Genomic DNA, 20,204 nt, shown 5'->3' with positions numbered 1-20,204 from the left:
GAGGACTAGTTTCTGGGACTTGTTTTAAGTAAGTCCCCTGAGGGAAGGAGGGGCAGGGACAGATTAAGTTTTACTGTTTAAACAACAAGGTCATTGTTTAACCGGATGGAATCACTCTGGCTAAATAGGCCCTTACAATTTCTTCCATTTGGGCTATTATCCAGTGGAGAAGGTTATAGCACAACATAAATCACTAAAACTACAGTGATCAATTATTGAACTGCTAACTAACACATTACCACAAAAGAAGAAAGTCCGTGTTCTTTACTGGGAGGTCAGATGGACTTTTCCAAGATGGTAGATCCTTCACATTTAGTGAATCTCCTATCTTATCTGCTTTATATTTTTCTTCCAAATGTTACACAGTCCAGTCTACTCAGTAAATGCCTATATTTTCTATTACCTCACATTGACCCAATTCCTTGTAAACTATAATCCTGGTCTTACTGTGTCAAAGAGTCTTTGGCCTTTCTCCTGAGCCGGCTTTCATTATAAAGAGATCTTTACTTATCTGATTATACCTTTTGATGAGTCATCAAGATTAAATAGCACCACTCTGAAAAATTCCTTTTGCCACCCAGACACCTGGTTTTACTCACCTGACTCAATCATCCTACCTAAATTTGGTAAACCAGTTGTTCTCTTAGTCTACTAGAGATGAAATCTTCATGACTTGCCAGCTAGGTTTGCCCGAAAATCAAAGGCATTAATACCACACATTATACAAAGAAGATAACTTACTAGTTTCTTGTTCTCATCATGTTAAACTCCTAACATTTATTTTATCAATACATAAACTAATATCCTCTAATAAGTTTGAAGCAAAGATAAATGTATGCATTTCTTTGCATTTATGAGCTAATCAAACATTATAAGTGCTTACTGATGTAGGGAAGTTTATGAAATTTCAGATAGTGTCTGAGTTCTCATCTAGGAGGTTGGGAGAACCATCCCAGGCTAACAATGGGCTTTTGTGCCCAAGTGTACCTTCTTTCCTTAGTAATTACTGTAGTTTTTAGAGAATTCTAGGTTTTTGCTCATGCTGCTCTGTCTAGAGTTCATTCCTCGTCACCCAATTAAATACATTTATTCTTTAAAACAGCCTACAGTCCCTAATTCCAGGAGTCTTGGTACAACACCATTGCCACCCAACCCAACATTATACCAATCAACTGACCATCTTTAGAATTTATATAATGCCCCAGGTGGTTCTCCATTCATTGTTTCCACTATAATGAGCTCTCCCTGAGGGCAGGGATTTGGTGTTACTTTTGTTGCCAAGCACTTGGTGGGACAAACTAAATGTTCATGGTGTGAATGAATACAGAAATCACAACTGCCATGAAAGAATACTTAAATGTGGTTCTATAACCAAAGTTCTCCTGGCCCTCAGAGATCTCTCAGATTGTAGTGTCAAGGACTGGCTTGAATTTAAGATGTGACAGAAGTCAAGGATGTCACAAGGATGAGAGTGCTTATGCCTCTTAAGCACTGTCATTAAGAGGCATAAAGAACAATAACATGGTGGGACACCTGGGTTGCTCAGTTAGGTAAGCATCTGCCTTCAGTTCAGGTTGTGATCCCAGAGTCTGACTCCCTGCCCAGAGGGCAGCCTACCTCTCCCTCTTTCTCTCCTCTCTCTCTCTCTCTACTCCTCCCCCTCCTCATGTTCTCTCTCTCTCTCACTCTCCCTCTCGCGCTCTGTCGCTCTCTCTGTCTCTTTCTCACTCTCTCTCAATAAACATCTTAAAAAAACAAACAAAATAAACAATAACATGGTCACAGATCATTGGAGGAGAATCCTCTGGTTAGTTTCCTGAACCTAAAAGCAGGATCTTGTCAACAGAATCAATGTAGTATCAATCAAGGGAGAGAACCACCAGTTCAGCTAACTCACAGAGATGCACATGTCTTTAGGACTAGAGAAATTATTTTTTAAAATTTCAATCTGAGAGGTGCCCAGGCGGATCAATTGGTTAAGCATCTGCCTTCAGCTCAGGTCATGATCCTAGGTTCCTAGAATCAAGCCCCACATTGGGCTCCCTGCTCTGTGGGGGCCTGCTTCTCCCTCTGCCTCCCATTCTCCCTGCTTGTCGTCACCCTCTCTCTCTTTTTCTCTCAAACAAATAAAATCTTTAAAAAGTTCCACTTGACAACTCAATGCAGTATTTTATACTTTACCATCAATAGCAAAGAAGTATCAACCAAACAGTGTACAAACTAGTAAGATTGAGTTGAAGATGAAAACGTGCCACATTTTGTCTTTAAATAGTATCATTTTTTTTTTTAAAGATTTTATTTATTTATTTGACAGAGAGAAATCACAAGTAGATGGAGAGGCAGGCAGAGAGAGAGAGGGAAGCAGGCTTCTCCGCTGAGCAGAGAGCCCGATGCGGGACTCGATCCCAGGACTCCGAGATCATGACCTGAGCCGAAGGCAGCGGCCTAACCCACTGAGCCACCCAGGCACCCCCATTTTTTAATTAACATATAATGTTTGTTTCAGGGGTACAGGTCTGTGATTCATTAGTCTTATATAAGACCCAGTGTTCATTACAGCACATACCCTCCCCAATGTCCATCACCCTGTTACCCCCTCCAGCAACCCTCAGTTTTTCTGCTAAGATTAAGAGTCTCTTATGGTTTGTCTCACTCTCTGGTTTCATCTTGTTTCATTTTTTCCTCTCTTCCCCTATGATCCTCTGTCTTGTTTCTTAAATTTTACGTGTCAGTTAGATCATATAATTGACTTTCTCTGATTGGCTTATTTTAGCATAATACCCTCCAGTTCCCTCTATGTCATTGCATATGGGAGATTTCTTTTTTTGATGTTCAGTTAGCCAACATCTAGTACATCATTAATTTTTGATGTAATGTTCAGTGAATCACCAGTTATGTATAACACCCAGTGTTCATCTCCCCATGGACCCTCCTTAATACCCGTCAACCTGATACCCCATCCCCTCACCGCCCTCCCTTCTACAACCCACAGTTTGTTTCCCAGAGTCCAAAGTCTCTCATGGTTTGTCTCCCTCTCTGATTTCTTCCCATTCAGTTTTCCCCCCCTTCCCCTGTCGTCCTCCATGCTCTTCCTTATGTTCCACGAATGAGTGAAACCATATGATAATTGTCTTTCTCTGCTTGACTTATTTCACTTAGCATAATCCCCTTCAGTTCCATCCATATGGCTGCAAATGGTGGGTATTCATCCTTTCTGAAGGCTGAGTAATATTCCATTGTATATATGGACCACATCTTTATCCACTCATCTGTTGGAGGACATCCCAGCATCTTCCACAGTTTGGCTATTGTGGACATTGCTATGAACATTGGGGTGCATGTGCCCCTTCTTTTCACCACATCCGTATCTTTAGGTAAATACCTAGTATAGTCCAGTCACTGGGTCATAGGGTGATTCTATTTTGAACATCTTAAGGAACCTCCATACTGTTTTCCAGAGTGGCTGCACCAGCTTGCATTCCCAACAACGGTATAGGAGTGTTCTCCTTTCTCCACATCCTTATCAACATTTGTTGTTTTCTGTCTTGTTAATTTTTGCCATCCTACCTGGCGTAAGGTGGTGCCTCATTGTGGTTCTGACTTATATTTCCCTGATGCTGAGTGATCTTGAAGATTTTTTCATGTGTCTGCTAGCCATTTGTATGTCTTCTTTGGAGAAATGTCTGTTCATGTCTTCTGCCTATTTATTGATTGGATTATTTGTCTTTTGGGTGTTGAGTTTGAGAAGTTCTTTATCGATCTTGGATACCAGTCTTTTATCTGTAATGTCATTTGCAAATATCTTCTCCCATTCCATGGGTTGCCTCTTAGTTTTGTTGACTGTTTCCTTTGCTGTGCAAAAGCTTTTGATCTTGATGAAGTCCCAAAAGTTTATTTCTGTTTGTTTCCCTTGCCTTTAGACACCTGTCTTGAAAGAAGTCACTCTGACCAATGGTGAAGAGGTTACTACTGTCTATGTTCTCCTCTAGGATTTTGATAGATTCGTGTCTCACAGTTAGGTCTTTCATCCATTTTGTGTTTATCTTTGTGTATGATATAAGAGAATGGTCCAGTTTCATTCTTCTGCATGTGGCTGTCCAATTTTCCCAGCACTATTTATTGAAGACACTGTCTTTTTTTCCATTGGATATTCTTTCCTGATTTGCCAAGATTAGTTGACCATAGAGTTGAGGGTTCATATCTGAGTCCTCTATTCTGTTCCATTGATCTATATGTCTGTTTTTGTGCCAGTACTGTGCTCTCTTGATGATCACAGCTTTGTAATATAAGTTGAAGTCAGGCATTGTGATGCTCCCAGCTTTGGTTTTGTTTTCAACATTCCCTTGGAAATTCGGGGTCTTTTCTGGCTCCATACAAATTTTGGGATTGTTTGTTCCATCTCTGTGAAAAATGTCTGTGGTATTTTGAAAGGAAATTCATTCAAAGTGTAGACTCCTCTGGGCAACATGGACAGTTTCACAATGTTGATCCTTCCTATCAATGAGCACTGAATGTTTTTCCATCTCTTTGTGTCTTCCTCAATTTCTTAAATTTTCTGTAGTTTCTAAATCCTTTACCTCTTTGGTTAGATTTATTCCTAGGTATCTTATGGTTTTGGTGCTATTGTAAATTGAATAAATTCCTTAATTTCTCTTTTTTCAGTTACATTGTTAGTATACGGAAATGTCTCTGATTTCTGTGCATTGATTTTGGTATCCTGCCACGTTGCTGAATTGCTGTATGAGTTCTAGTAATTTGGGGGTGGATTTTCTTGGATTTTCCACATAAGGTATCAGGTCATCTGCAAAGAGGGAGAGTTTGACTTCTTTGCCAATTTGAGCGCCTTTTATTTCTTTTTGTTAGTCTGACTGCTGAGGCTAGGACTTTTAGTACTATGTTCAGCAAAAGTGGTGAGAGTGGGCATCCTTGTAGTGTTCCTGACATTAAGGGAAAAGCTCTGTTTTTCCCCATTGAGATAGAAATTTGCTGTGGCTTTTCATAGACTGCTTTTATGATATTGAGGTATGTTCCTTCTATCCCTACATTTTGAAGAGTTTTAATCAGGAAAGAATGCTGTATTTTATCAACTGCTTTTTCTGCATCGATTGAGAGGATCATGTGTTTCTTGTCTCTTTTGTCAGTGTCGTCTATCCTGTTGACTGATTTGCGAATGTTGAACCACCCTTGCATCCCAGGGATAAATCCCCTCTTGTCATGGTGGAAAATCCTTTTAATGTACTGTTGGATTCTATTGGATAGGATCTTGTTGAGTATTTTTGCTTCCATTTTCATCAGGGATATCGGCCTATAATTCTCCTTTTTGATGGGGTCTTTGTCTGTTTTGGGGATCAGAGTAATTAATGGTGATCTCATAGAAGGAGTTTGGAAGTTTTCCTTCTGATTCTATTTTTTGGAACAGTTTCAGTAGAATAAGTATGATTTCTTTTTTAAATGTTTGGTAGAATTCCCCTGGGAAGCTATCTGGCCCCAGACTTTTGTTTTGGGGGAGTTTTTTGATTACTGTTCCAATTTCCTGGTTATTGGTCTGTTTAGATTGTCTATTTCCTCCTGTTTCAGTCTTGTAAGTATCCAGGAATGTATCCAGTTCTTCCAGACTGCCTAGTTTGTTGGCATATAGTGCTGATAATAAGTTCTAGTAACTGTCTCTATTTCCTTGGTACTGTTCATGATTTCTCTTCTTTTGTGATTTTATTAATATGGGTCGTTTCTCTCTCTCTCTCTTTTTTTTTTTTTTTGTTAAGTCTGGCCAGAGGTTTATTGATCTTAGTAATTCTTTCAAAGAACCAGTTTCAAGCTTTCTTGATCTGTTCTACTGTTCTTCTAGTTTATATTTCATTGATTTCTGCTCTAATCTTTTTTTTAAAATTTAAGATTCTTTATTTATTTGACAGAGATCACAACTAGGCAGAGAGGCAGACAGAGATGGTGGGGGTGGGAGTGGTGGGAGCAGGCTCCCTGCTGAGCAGAGAGCCCAATGCCCGGCTTGATCCCAGGACCCTGACCTGAGCAGAAGGCAGAGGCTTAACCCACTGAGCCATGCAGGCACCCCTCTAATCTTTATTATTTTACTTCTCCTGCTTGGTTTAGGCTTTATTTGCAGTTCTTGCTCCATGTCCTCTCAGTGTAAGGTTAGCTTATGCATTTGGAATTTTTCTTGCTTTTTGAGCGAGGCTTGGATGACTATGTACTTCTCTCTAAGGACTGCCTTTGCAGGATCCCATAGGTTTTGAACTGATGTGTTTTCATATTAATTAGTTTATATGAATTGTTTAAGTTCCTCTTTAATTTCCTGGTTGACTCATTCATTCTTTAGCAGGATGCTTTTTTTAAATTTAATTTAATTTAATTTTAATTCTTTTCAGTGTTCCAAAGTTCATTGTTTATGCACCACACCCAGTGCTCCATGCGATACGTGCCCTCCATAATGCCCACCACCAGGCTCACCCAACACCCCACCCTTCTCCCCTCCAAAACCCTCAGTTTGTTTCTCCAAGTCCACAGTTTCTCATGGTTCATCCCCCCCTTCTGATTTCCCCCAACTCACTCTACTCTCCATCTCCCAATGTCCTCTGTGTTATTCCTTATGCTCCACAAGTAAGAAACCATATGATAATTGACTTTCTCTGCTTGACTTATTTCACTCAGCATAATCTCTTCCATTCCCGTCCATGCTGATATAAAATTTGGGCATTCATCCTTTCTGATGGAGGCATAATACTCCATTGTATATATGGATCATATCTTCTTTATCCATTTGTCCGTTGAAAGGCATCTTGGTTTTTCCACAGTTTGGCAATTGTGGCCATTGCTGTTATGAACATTGGGGTACAGGTGGCCCTTCTTTTCACAAAGATCTGCTGTATCTTTGGGGTAGATACCCAGTAATGCAATTGCAGGATCTTAGGGTAGCTCTATTTTTAATTTCTTAAGGAATCTCCACACTGTTTTCCAAAGTGGCTCTGCCAACTTGCATTCCCACCAACAGTGTAAGAGGGTTCCCCTTTCTCCACAACCCCTGCAACACTTGTTGTTTACCATTCTAACTGGTGTAAGGTAGTATCTCAATGTGGTTTTAATTCGAATCTCCCTGAGGCTAATGATAATGAACATTTTTTCACATGCCTGTTAGAAATTTGTATGTCTAGGGATGCCTGGGTGGCTCAGTGGGTTAAGCCTCTGTCTTTGGCTCAGGGCATGATCTCAAAGTCCTGGGATTGAGCCTCACATCAGGCTCTCTGCTCAGCAGGGAGTCTACTTCCCCCTATCTCTCTGTCTTCCTCTCTGCATACTTGTGATCTCTCTCTCCCTGTCAAATAAATTAATAAAAATCTTTAAAAAAAAAAAAAAAAGAAAGAAATTTGTATGTCTTCTTTGGAGAAGTGTCTGTTCATGTCTTCTGCCCATTTTTGATGTGATTATCTGTTTAGTGTGTGTTGAGTTTGAGGAGTTCTTTGTAGATCTTGGATATCAGCCTTTTGTCTGGAGTGTTATTTGCAAATATCTTCTCCCATTCTGTGGGTTGCCTCTTTGTTTTGTTGACTGTTCCTTTGCTGTGCAGAAGCTTTTGATCTTGATTAAGTCCCAAAAGTTCATTTTTGCTTTTCTTTCCTTTGCCTTTGGAGACACATCTTGAAAGAAGTTGCTGTGGCTGATGTCAAAGAGGTTACTGCCCATGTTCTCCTCTAGGATTTTGGTAGATTCCTGCCTCCTGTTGAGGTCTTTTATCCATTTTGAGTTTATCTTTGTGTATGGTGTAAGAGAATGGTTGAGTTTCATTCTTCTACACATAGCTATCCAATTTTCCCAGCACCATTTATTGAAGAGACTGTCTTTTTTCCACTGTATATTTTTTCCTGCTTTGTCAAAGATTAGTTGACCATAGAGTTAAGGGTCCATATCTGGGCTCTCTACTCTGTTCCACTGGTCTATGTGTCTGTTTTTGTGCCTGGACCATGCTATCTTGGTGATCACAGCTTTGTAGTAAAGCTTGAAATCAGGCATGATGCCCCCAGTGTTGTTTTTCTTTTTCAACATTTCCTTAGCAATTAGGAGTCTCTTTTGGTTCCATACAAATTTTAGGATTGTTTGTTCCAGTTCTTTTAAAAATGCCTGTGGAATTTTGATCGGGATGGCATTGAAAGTATAGATGCTCTAGACAGTATAGACACTTTAACAATGTTTATTCTTCCGATCCATGAGTATGGAATGGTCTTCCATCTTTTTGTGTCTTCTTCAATTTCTTTCATGAGTGTTCTATAGTTCCTCAAGTACAGACCCTTTGCATCTTTGATTAGGTTTATTCCCAGGTATCTTATGGTTCTTTGTGCTATAGTGAATGGAATTGATTCTCTAATTTCTCTTTCTATATTTCCATTGTTAGTGTATATAAGGAACTGATTTCTGTACATTGATTTTGTATCCTGCCACATTACTGAATTGCTGTATGAATTCTAGTAGTTTGGGGATGGAGTCTTTTGGGTTTTCCATATAAAGTATCATGCCATCTGTGAAGTGAGAGTGTTTGACTTCTTCATTGCCAATTTGAATACCTTTTATTTATTTTTGTTGTCTGATTGCTATTGCTAGGACTTCTATTACTATGTTGAACAACAGTGGTGAGAGTGGACATCCTTGTCGTGTTCCTGATCTCAAAGGGAAGGCTGTCAGTTTTTCCCCATTGAGAATGATATTTGCTGTAGGTTTTTCATAGATAGATTTTATGAAGTTGAGGAATATTCCCTCTATAACTATACTTTGAATCATATTAATCAGGAACGGATGCTTTATTTTGTCAAATGTCTTATCTGCGTCAATTGAGAGGACTATGTGCTTCTTCTCCCTTCTCTTATTGATTTGTTCTATCACATTGATTAATTTGTGAATATTGACGTACTCTTACATCCATCCCATGGATAAATCCCACCTGTTCATGGTGGATAACCTTTTTAATGTACTGTTGGATCCTATTAGCTAGGATCTTATTGAGAATCTTAGCATCCATATGCTTTTTAACTCTATGTTTGCATTCCTTCCAAATTTTTCCTTGTGGTTGAGTTCCAGTTTTAAACCCTTGTGGTCTGAAAATATGCATGGAATAATCTCAACCTTTTGATATCAGCTGAGCTCTTATTTGTGACCTAGTATGTGATCTATTCTGGAGAAATTTCGATGTGCACTCAAGAAGAATGAGTATTCTGCTGTTTTGGAATGGAATGTTCTGTATGTATCTATGAAGTCCATCTGGTCCAATGTATCCTTCAAAGCTCTTGTTTCTTTGCTGAACTTCTGCTTAGATGACCTGTCTATTGCTGTGAGTTTAGTGTTAAAGTCTCCTGCTATTAATGTATTATCAGTACGATTCTTTATTTTGGTTATTAGTTGTTTTATGTAGTTGGCGGCTTCCACAGTGGGGACATAGATATTTACAATTGTTAAATTTTCTTCTTGGGTAGACCCTTTAAGAATGATACAGTGTACCTCTACATCTCTTACTATAGTCTTTGGGTTAAAATCTAACTTGTCTGATACAAGGATTGCCATCTCAGCTTTCTTTTGATGTCCATTAGCATGGTAAATTGTTTTCCACCCTCTCACTTTCAATCTGGAGGTGTCTTTAGGTTTAAAATGAATCTCTTATAGATAGCATATAGATGAGTCCTGCTTTTTCATCCAATCTGAAACCCTGTGTTCTTTGATGGAAGCATTCAGCCCATTTACATTGAGAGTAACTATTGAAAGATATTAATTTGGAGCCACTGTATTGCCTGTAAAGTCCCTGTTTCTGTAGATTGTCTGTTAATTTCTGGTCTATATTACTCTTGGGGTCTTTCTTCTTTTGTAGAATCCACCTTAATATTTCTTGCAGAGCTGGCTTGATGGTCACATATTCTTTCAGTTTCTGCCAATCCTGGAAGCTCTTTATCTCTCCATCTGTTCTGAATGACAGCCTTGCTGGATAAAGTATGCTTGGCTTCATGTTCTTCTAATTTAGTACTCTGAATATGTCTTTCCAGGTCTCTATGGATAGGTCTAATGTTATTCAGATGTTCCTTCCTTCATACATAGGAAATCTCTTCCACCTAGTTGCTCTCAATATAGCTTCCTTGGCTCTATAATCTGGAAGCTTCACTCTTATATGTTGGGGTGTTGATCTATTTTTATTGATTTTGGGAGGGGTCCTCTCTGCCTTTTGGAGAGGAATTCTTATTTCTTTCCCCATATTAGGGAAGTTCTCAGCTATGATTTTCTCAAATATACCTTCTAGTCCTCTCTCTTTCCATACCTTCAGGGATCCCAATAATTTTGACATTGGAATGTTTCATGGCATCATTGATCTATTTTCATGGGCTACTAGCAGCCTATCCTTCTTTTCCTCCACTTCCTTCCATTCTATCAGTTTAATTAATTAATTAATTCTTCTGCCTCATTTACATGACTTGTATAGTATCTGGTTTAGACTGCTTCTCATTCATAGCATTTTTAATTTCAGCCTGATTAAATCTCATATTTGCCCATAGAGATTCTATATTGTCTCTGACATCTTGCTTATATCCATATCTATTAGTTCTTTGGCAGAGAACATTGTCTCTGGGTCTTTTCTTTGTTTGAGAATCGCTCCTCCTAGTGATTCTGTTGAGGGATGGTTGAGCAAATGAACAGAGTCTAGAATATCAACCACGACCTAAGCAAAATGCACCTTAGAAAAAATCTGAAGTGATCAAAAGTTACCACAGATACGCAACCAAAGCCAAGATGATCCAAAACAATAAAATAGGAAAAACAAAGGGGGTGAGAGGAGATTATAATCCCTCAGGGTGGACAAAACAAGGTGATCTGCCTGTTCCTGCATGATTTTTGATCTGTGTGTTAGAAGATACTATATCCCAAAATTGCAAAGAAATCAGAATATATATGTATAGTTATAGATATATCTATAAATCTATATTTATATATATATATATCAACATATCAATATATTGATATATTTATATATATCAAGATAAAATTGAATGGAGTGAAAAACAGGCTAATACGGTGCATAAAACATAGATGTGAAAAAATAAAAGCTACAAAGTTACTTAAAAACATAGGTTGGGAAAAATAATCTATTTGAAACATGAACGGGGTAAAAAAAAAAATGTAAATAAAGAAACTAATAAAGAAATGTAAAATTTTAGCCTGAAGTGTAAGAGAGTTGTGAAGGAACACCCTCATGGAGCTCCCGCTATTATTTTTCCCCTGGCACTGGAGTTTTACAGTCCTGTGGGAAATAATCACAATTATCATTCATCTGTCTTCTGGGGGAGGGGCCTGCATCAATGATGCCAGAGGGAGGTGTCTTTGCCTGGGTGGAGTTGCCCCATCCCTTGTCAGAAGGCTTGGCCCATGGTTTACGGTGATTGGAGTTAAGAGTCTCTTCTAGGCTTGCTGACCATAACCAGTCTTCTGGCTCCACTGCTTGGACATTCCATTGGTTCAGGTTCCCCTGTTCTTTCTGAGTCTCCTGGAATCCTAAGACAACAAAAATCCACCCAGATTCTGCCCTATTCATCCCCTGTGCCCTTCTCAGAAGGGGGCACCTCTCACTAGAGCACATTTCTGAGGGTCCCAATTTTTTGCTCCAGTGTTCTGTCACTTTCCAGTGGCTGGCTTATGGAGGCTCCCTCCCCACCCCATTTATCTTCTGATATTCCCCCCAAAGATTCAAGGTTCTGCACCTCCTACCTTGCAAAAAGTAGTCGTTTTTTTTTTTGTTTTGTTTTGTTTTGTTTTGTTTTGTTTTGTTTGCTCGTGGAGATCCAGATAAATCTTCTTACATGTCAGGTTGAATTTATGTATGTTCAGAATGTTTTTATAGATATCCAGCTAAATTCAGAGGACCAGATGAAATGAGGTCCCCTACTCTGCTGCCATCTTGCCCCCAGCCAAGACTTCTTTTTTGATGGCTACATAATATTCCTGTGTGTGTGTGTGTGTGTGTGTGTGTGTGTGTGTGTGTGTGTATTGCATCTTCTTTATTCATTCATCTGTTGATGGACATGTAGGCTGTCTCCATAATTTGGCTATTGTGGACATTGCTGCTATGAACATTGAGGTGCAGGTGCCCCTTCATATCACATTTGTATCTTTGGGGTAAATATCCAGTAGTGCAATTAGGGGGTCATAGGCTAGCTCTATTTTCAACTTTTAGAGGAACCTCCATACTGTTTTCCAAAGTGGCTGCACCAGCTTGCATTCCCAACAACAAAATAAGACGGTTCTCCTTTCTCCACATCCTTGCCAACATCTGTCATTTCCTGACTTGTTAATTTAACCATTCTGACTGGTGTGAGGTGGTTTCTTTTTTTTTTTTTTTTTTTTTTTTTTTTTTTTTTTTTTTTAAAGATTTTATTTATTTGTCAGAGACAGAGGGAGAGAGAGCGAGCGAGCACAGGCAGACAGAGAGGCAGGCAGAGGCAGAGGGAGAAGCAGGCTCCCTGCTGAGCAAGGAGCCCGATGTGGGACTCGATCCCAGGACCCTGGGATCATGACCTGAGCCGAAGGCAGCTGCTTAACCAACTGAGCCACCCAGGCGTCCCGTGAGGTGGTTTCTAATTTTGGTTTTGATTTGTATTTCCCTGATGCTGAGTGATGTTGAGCTTGTTTTCATGTGTCTGTTGGCCATTTGAATGTCTTTGCAGAAATATCTGTTCATGTCTTCTGCCCATTTCTTGGTTGGATTGTTCTTTGGGTGTTGAGTTTGATAAGTTGTTCATAGATTTTTGATACCAGCCCTTTATCTGTAATGTCATTTGCAAATATCTTCTCCCATTCTGTCAGTTGTCTTTTGGTTTTATTGACTATTTCTTTTCCTATGCAAAAACTTTTTAATCTTGATGAAGTCCCTAATAGTTCATTTCCTTGTTTGCTTGTTTCCTTTGCCTTTGAAGACATATCTAGCAAGAATTTGCTGTGGCCAAAGTCAAAGAGGTTGCTGCTTGTGTTCTCAAATATTTCAATGGATTTTTTTAAATTTTTTATTTATTTTCAGCATAACAGTATTCATTGTTTTTGCACCACACCCAGTGCTCCATGCAATCTGTGTCCTCTCCGATACCCACCACCTGGTTCCCCCGACCTCACACCCCCCGCCCCTTCAAAACCCTTAGATTGTTTTTCAATGGATTTTTATCTCACATCTAGGTCTTTCATCCATTTTGAGTTTATTTTTGTGTATGGTGCAAGAAAATGGTCCAGTTTCATTCTTCTGCATATGGCTGTCCAATTTTCCCAACACCATTTGTTGAAGAGACTGTCTTTTTTCCATTGAGTATTCTTTCCTGATTTGTCAAAGATTAGGTAACCATAGAGTTGAGGGTCCATTTCTGGGCTCTCTATTCTGTTCTGTTGAGCCATGTGTCTGTTTTTGTGCCAGTACCATACTATCTTGATGATTACAGCTTTGTAGCTGAGCTTGAAGTCTGGAATTGTGATGGCCCCAGCTTTGGTTTTCTTTTTCAACATTCCTTTGACTATTTGGCGTCTTTTCTGGTTCCATACAAATTCCTACAGGAATTTAGCAAAGTGGCAGGATAAAAATCAATGCACAGAAATCAGTTGTATTTCTGTACTCCAACAATGAGACAGAAGAAAATGAAGGAGTTGATCCTATTTAAAACCATAAGATACCTAGGAATAAATCTAACCAAAGAGACAAAGGATCTGTACTCAGAAAACTGTAGAATATTTGTGGAAGAAATTGAGGAAGACAAAAAGAAATGGAAAAACATTCCATGCTCATGGATTGGAAGAAAAAATATTATGAAAATGTCTATGCTACCTAGAGCTATATACACATTCAGTGTAGTCCCTAACAAAATACTATCAACTTTTTTCACAGAACTGGAACAAATAATCCTAAATGCTATCATTTTAATAGATAGCATGAAGCTTAGATTTGGTATTTATTCATCTATTAGTGTCAATTGTTACAAATTTTGGATATTTGAAAGCTCATGGAGGGGAATTTTTAGATTTACTAATATTTATTGCTACAACTGACGAAATGTGGCAGATGGTGCTTCCTACTGCATTGTTTTGTTTTGTTTTGTTTTTTCCAATTTTCTACCAATTTCGTATGAAGAAACCTCCGGTAAACTTCTTCTGTCTAAAAACACATTCAAACAATGAACAGAGTACTTACAGGGTTGGATAATTGGAATGACAGGGAAGTTTTGTTTCTTGCTTTTTAAATGTCCATATAATTTAAGTTTCCTTCTTTATTTTATTTTATTTATTTGACAGATTTTATTTACTTGACAGAGACACAGTGGCAGAGGGAACACAGGCAGGGGGAGTGGGAAAGGGAGAAGCAGGGCTCCTGCTGAGCAGGGAGCCAGATGTGGGTCTCAATCCCAGGACCCTGGGATCATGACCTCAGCCAAAGGCAGACACTTAACAACTGAACTACCAGCCCCTTAATTTTCTTTTAAAAATGTGCATTATAGTTATACTAAAACAAATGGACTGAATAATATCTAAATCAGCTTGTAGTAGGTGATCTGCCTAACCCTCACTTTTTAGGGTGTGGGCAGTAAGTACTCTTCACTGCATTTACAAGCCTTTCTGGGAGAGAGGAAGGAAGGGAAGTCTGAGCCTTGACACTTGCAACCAAGTCCCCTTATCTTCCAGCCCCTAAAGACTCTGCAGGAAAACAGGCTAGAAAGAGCTCTAAAAGCGGGACATCTCAGTTGATGTTCCTCAACACTAGGTGGCACTTGTGTGTCTCTACAGGGAAACCATCTAGACAGAAATTTTTAAAAATTAGAAGCATTTGACAAACCACCAGATTCACCCAAGGAGAAATGGAGTATATGTTTTCTTGACACATTTTAATGAGCAGATCAGAAAATTTTATCTTGGTAAGAAATTCTATTTTCTCTTCAATTAGGAAAAGATAACATTCTGATATCTCTCTGAACTTCCTCATATCTTAACTCCAAACTCATGTATAAGATTATGGACACTGACTTATGAAAATGTGCATTGTATTTACATATTCATCTCATTCCGAATCTCTGGGTGCCTCCATGTAGTAAAAAGTCAAGACATGTCTTAGACCTAGCCTTCCCCGCAGCATAATTGAGAAACATTTGTTTCCTTCCAAATTTGGGGTTACATTGCAAATCAACCTTCCCTTAATTTAACACAGAATGGCACAAAATCCAGCCCCAACCAGTTCCTGGATTTTCCCAATAGTTGAAAGTGATGCCACCACACTTAGACTCAGGGCCTTTTTTGACCTTTCCAATGTGTGCTTGTGTCCTCATTAAGTAATATACACTTATGCATGGGGCGCCTGGGTGGCTCAGTGGGTTAAAGCCTCTGCCTTCAGTTCAGGTCATGATCCCAGGGTCCTGGGATCAAGCCTCACATCAGACTCTCTGCTCGATGGGAAGCCTGCTACCCAACCCCCCACACCCGCCTCCTGCCTCTTTGCCTACTTGTGATCTCTGTCTGTCAAGTAAATAAATAAAATCTTTAAAAAAAAATATATATATATATATATACACATACACATATGCATTACTAATAAGGGCAAAAAAAGATGTAACATGTCTATTAACAGTAGAAGACATAAATTGTGGTAGGTTCATAAAATGGGATGCTATGCAGCAAGGAAAATAAACTAATAATATTGATTGAAATAAGCTGGACACAGACTATATGATTCCATTTTTATAAATTCAAAAACAGGCAGAATGAAGCAATCGTTTTAGAAGTTAAGGGAGTTGAATTGGGAGAGATGAGGTTAGGAATTCAGAGTGGGTACAACAGGAACTTCTAGGTAGTAGTTACGTTCCCGTCCTTCGACTAGGTATCTTCATTTTGTGATACTTGATTAAGCCATGCATTAATGGTCTGCTCACTTTTCTTTATGTCTGTTACACTTTGAATTAAAAAATTAAAATACATATAAATCTTAATATCTCTGAATAACCCAGAGATTGAAAATCAACAGGCATGAGATTTAGGATCTAAATGCTATCTACATATCAAAAGCTCAACAAAGAGTAAATCCCTTCACCAATGTCATCTACTAATTAGAGCTATTTTGATAATTCTATATTCTGGCTTGCATATATTTGCTATAAACTTTTGAGTGCAGAAATAACATGGGTTCAGTCTAATGTAGCTTTTTGTGGTCTGTCACATGCAAATAAAATCAGAGTGAGATGAATAGATGAATATTTGAGAAATGAGGCTTTCTAGGAGAAAGATCTAGTTCTTTCTAGGGCCTTTTTTTTTTTTTTTGGACACTGCCCACCACTTCAGCTCAGTCTAGGCCAGCTTCTCCCCTCCCCCACTCTCCTTTTGGCCACAGTGTAAGCCATACAAAGCTCCCTGTAGTTCTGCTCACCCCTTTATGTGGACCACTAACCCCCGCCTCCAGCGTTGTTCTACCTGTCCAGTGCTGGCCATTTTATCACTTAACCTGCTAGGCTCACTTCATCTACTTCACAGCTACCGCGTACTCCCCAGATAGCATGGCCAATCCTGGCACATTAATTGGGCACCTAGCACATCTATGGGCCTGTTTCTCCTGCAAAAATTCTAAGCTTCTAAAAGGCTGATTTGATTATCCCAAATATCAGTCCCAGAGTTGAGCACAAGGTAGATGTTAATGCGTATTGTCAGAACTCAAGATCTTACTGTGAACAAGAGTATGTCACTTAAAGAGACCTAGATTTTTCTCTGTTTGGCATTCCTAATCTTGATGCATTGTCAGCAATACGAAACACAGGTAGCATTAGAATCTGCAAAAGTAAGAATGAAAATAACTTAAAGAGAGACAGCATGTCTCTATAGAGACAGCATGTCTATAGGTAAATAGATACCTATAACTTCATAGAATTTTTATTTCCCTGTAGATCCCATTGATATTTTAATATTTAAAGCCTTTTCTTTAAAACATCTTAATTCTAATATAATTAACATACAGTGTTATATTAGTTGTAGGTATACAACAGAGTGACTCAACAATTCTCTACATTACTCAGTGCTCATCATGGTAAGTGTACTTTCAATCACTTTCACCCACCCACCTCCCCTCTGGTAACCACCATGTGGTTCTCTATAGTTCAGAATCTGTTTTGTGGGGGCGCCTGGGTGGCTCAGTCAGTTGACCATTAGACTCTCGGTTTTGGCTCAGGTTCTGCTCTCTTGGGTCATGGGATGGAGCCCCATGTCTGCCTCCATGCTCAGTGGGGAATCTGCTTGAAGATTCTCCTCCTACTCCAACTCACACATGCACACACTCTTTCTAAAATCTTTTTTTTTTTTAAAGATTTTATTTATTTATTTGACAAAGATCACAAGTAGGCAGAGAGGCAGGCAGAGAGAGGAAAGAAAGCAAGCTCCCTGCTGAGCAGAGAGCCCAATGTGGGGCTCTATCCCAGGACCCTGGGATCATGACCTGAGCTGAAGGCAGTGGCTTAACCCACTGAGCCACCCTGGTGCCCCACTAAAATAAATCTTTAAAAAATATTTTGTTTGTATCTTTTTTTTTTCCATTTGTTTCTTCCATAGATGAGAAAAATCATGATATTTGTCTTTCTCTTACTGATTTATTTCATTTAACATTATATCCTCTAGATTCATCCATGTTGTTGCAAATGGCAAGATTTCATTCTTTTTTATAGCTGAGTAATATTCCATTGTGTTTATGGGTATATGTGTATGTACATATGTATGTACACCACTTTTTCTTTATCTGTTCATTTATCAATGAACGTTGCTTCTATAATTTGGCTTTTGTAAATAATCCTGCAATAAATATAGAGGTACATAGAGATTTTTGCACTAATGTTTTAATATCCTTTGGATAAATACTCAGTACTGGAATTCCTGGATGATATTGTAGTTCTATTTTTAATTTTTTGAGAAATCTCTATACTGTAATCCAAAGTGGCTGTATTTCCATCAGCATTTCCATCAGCAGTTCACAAGTGTTCTTTGTTCTCCACATTCTTGTCAACATTTGTTTCTTGTGTTTTTGACTTTAGCCATTCTGATGGCTGTGAGGGGATAGCTCCTTGTGGTTTGGATTTGTATCTCCTGGTGATTAGTGATGTTGCATCTTCCCATGTGGCTGTTGGCCATCTGTATGTCTTTGGAGAAATAGCTCTTCATGTCTTCTACCCATTTAAAAATTAGGTTATTTGAGTTTTTTGGTGCTGAGTTGTAGAAGTTCCTTATATATTTTGGATACTAACCCTTTATCACATATGTCATTTGCATACTTCTCCCATTCAGGAGGTGATCTTTTAGTTTTGTTGATTGTTTCCTTTGCTGTGCAAAAGTTTTTGTTTTGATGTAGTTCCACTAGTTTATTTTTGCTTTTCTTTCCCTTAGGAGACCTGTCTAGAAAAATGTTGCTATGCCCAATGTCAGAGAAAATTCTGTCTGTGCTCTCTGCATGATTTTTATGATTTCAGTTCTCACATTTAGGTTTTTAATCCTTTTTGGAGTTTCTTTTTGTGTATGGTATTGGTTAATTAGTACAGTGTGGTTTCTGTTTCATTCTTTTGCAAGTAGCTGTCCAGTTTTTGCAATAGCCTGTGTTAAGGACACTTTTTCCCATTGGACATTCTTCCTTGTTGAAAATTAAGTGACCATATAAGCATGGGTTTATTTCTGGGCTCTCATTCTGTTCTGTTAATCTGTGTGTCTATTTTTGTGCCAGTACCAACTGTTTGATTATTACAGCTTTGTAATATAACTTGAAATCTGGGATTACAATACTTACATTTTTGTTCAAGATTGTTTTGGCTATTTGGGGTCTTTTGCAGTTCATACAAGTAGGAAATTGGGATTATTTCTTTAGCTCTGTGAAAAGTATTGCTATTTTGATAGAGATTGCCTTAAATTTGTATATTGCTTTAGGCAGTGGGAACATTTTAACAGTATTTGTTCTTCCAATCTATGAGCATGGAGTATCTTTCCATTTGTGTACTCTGCCAGTTTCTTTTGGCCATGTTTTATAGTTTTGTCAGTACAGGGTTTTCAACTCTTTGGTAAAGTTTTTTCCCAGATATTTTATTCTCTTTGATGCAATTGTAAATGAGACGATTTTCTTAACATCTCTTTGTGCTACTTCATTATTACTGTATAGAAATGTAGGAGATTTCCACACAATTTTTGTATCCTGCAACCTTCGTGAATTCATTTATCAGTTCTAGTAGTTTTTTGGTGGAATCTTAGAGTTTTCTGTATATAGTATCACATCTTCTGTAAATAGTGATAGTTTTACTTCCTCCTTCCATTTTGGATGTCTTTTATTTCTTTTTGTTGTCTGATTGCTCTGGCTAGGACTTCCAGTACTATGTTGAATAAACGTGGTGGCAGTGGACATCCTTATATTGTTCCTGACTTCGGGGGAAAGTTCTCCATTTCCCCTCCGCTGTGTTGCCTCTAGAGTTTCCCCCATGTTCCTTCTAGACCGACGTTGATGGTTTGTATCATGAATGGACATTGTACCTTGTCAAATGCTTTCCCTGCATCTATTAAAATGATCTTAAAAATATATCACATCAGCAAGAGAAAGGATTGCGTTGATTGATTTGCAAATATTGAATCACCCTTGTATCCCAGGAAAAAAATCCCACTTGATTGTGGTGAAGGTTGTTTTTTTGTTTGTTTGTTGGTTGGTTGGTTTTGTTTTTTTAATGTGTTGTTGGATTTGATCTACTAATACTTTTTTTTTAGGATTTTGGCATCTATGTGCATCAGAGATACTAGCCTATAGTTCTTTCTTTGTAGTGTCTTGTCTGGTTTTGTTTTCAGGGTAATGCTGGCCTCGTGGAATGAATTGGGAAGCTTTCCTTCCTCTTCTATTTTTTGAAATAGTTTCAGAAGAATAGGTATTAACTGCTCTTTAAATGTTTGCTAGAATTCACCTGTGAGGACATCTGGCTCAGACTTCTGTTTGTGGGAGTTTTCTGATTACTGATATAATTTCATTGCTGGTAATTTGTTCAAATTTTCTTTTTCCTGATTGTTTTGGGAGCTTATGTTTCTCAGAATTCATCCATTTCTTCTAGGTTGTCCAATTTGCTGACATATAATTTCTCATCATATTCTCTTATAATCCTTTGTCTTTCGGTGATGTGTTTGTTATTTTGCTTTCATTTCTCATTTTGTTC

This window comes from Mustela lutreola, chromosome 18 (genome assembly GCF_030435805.1).
Source record: "Mustela lutreola isolate mMusLut2 chromosome 18, mMusLut2.pri, whole genome shotgun sequence".
NCBI lineage: Eukaryota > Metazoa > Chordata > Mammalia > Carnivora > Mustelidae > Mustela > Mustela lutreola.
The sequence above is the reverse complement of the archived record's forward strand: the minus strand, read 5'-3'. Positions refer to the sequence as shown.